Source organism: Pterocles gutturalis, unplaced genomic scaffold, assembly GCF_000699245.1.
Source record: "Pterocles gutturalis isolate BGI_N339 unplaced genomic scaffold, ASM69924v1 scaffold38815, whole genome shotgun sequence".
NCBI lineage: Eukaryota > Metazoa > Chordata > Aves > Pterocliformes > Pteroclidae > Pterocles > Pterocles gutturalis.
Window position 1 is genome coordinate 15,666 of NW_010144660.1, and position 734 is coordinate 16,399.

Below are 734 nucleotides of genomic sequence, written 5' to 3' on the forward strand. Positions count from 1 at the left end.
ACGCCGGGTACCACCTGGAGGTGCCGCGCTGGGCTCAGAGCCTCTGCGTGCCAGGCACGGTACGGGCGTACACAGGGGTCCGGTCTGCCCGCCTGCCATGAGGAGGGGTCCCCGGGAGCTTTCAGAGCACACCAGGCAAAGCAGCAGAGCAGATCTTGTTTCGGAGCAGTCCTGCGGGAGAGGGGCGGGCAGGATGAGCTGTTAGGTGTACAAACTTTGCGTTCTGCGAGTTCGGCTCAGAGCAGGGTGGGTGTGTGTATGCACTCTGCGTGGTGTTTTTAACTAGCTCGTGTTAGTTCTCTGAACCCCTTTAAAATGTCAGGAGGTTTGAAGGCTTTTGTTACAACAAGCAGAGCTTGACAAACTGCTGAGGATTTGCCCCTGTGAAATGGGGAAGAACTGGCACTGGGGGAGGTGGTTCCTGCCCGGGTAGCGCCTGCTCCCCCAGCAACCCCCAGGAGGGGCTCGGGGAGGTCCTGCCTGCCCCCCACTGCCCAGCCTTGGCAGCACTTCTCAACCAACCCTTGTTACATGTTTTACCTGAATGCGTAAATAGGTATATATTTTTTAATATGTCTATATGATATGTATATATATATATGTATAAAATATCTCTATATATGTGTTGTTCCTCCTGTATAAATAAAGGTGCAGCATGGAGCTGGCTGCCTGGTAGAGGCCTGTTCAGCTTGTCATCTGCCACACTTCACTGTAGCTTGTTCAGAGGGGAGCCA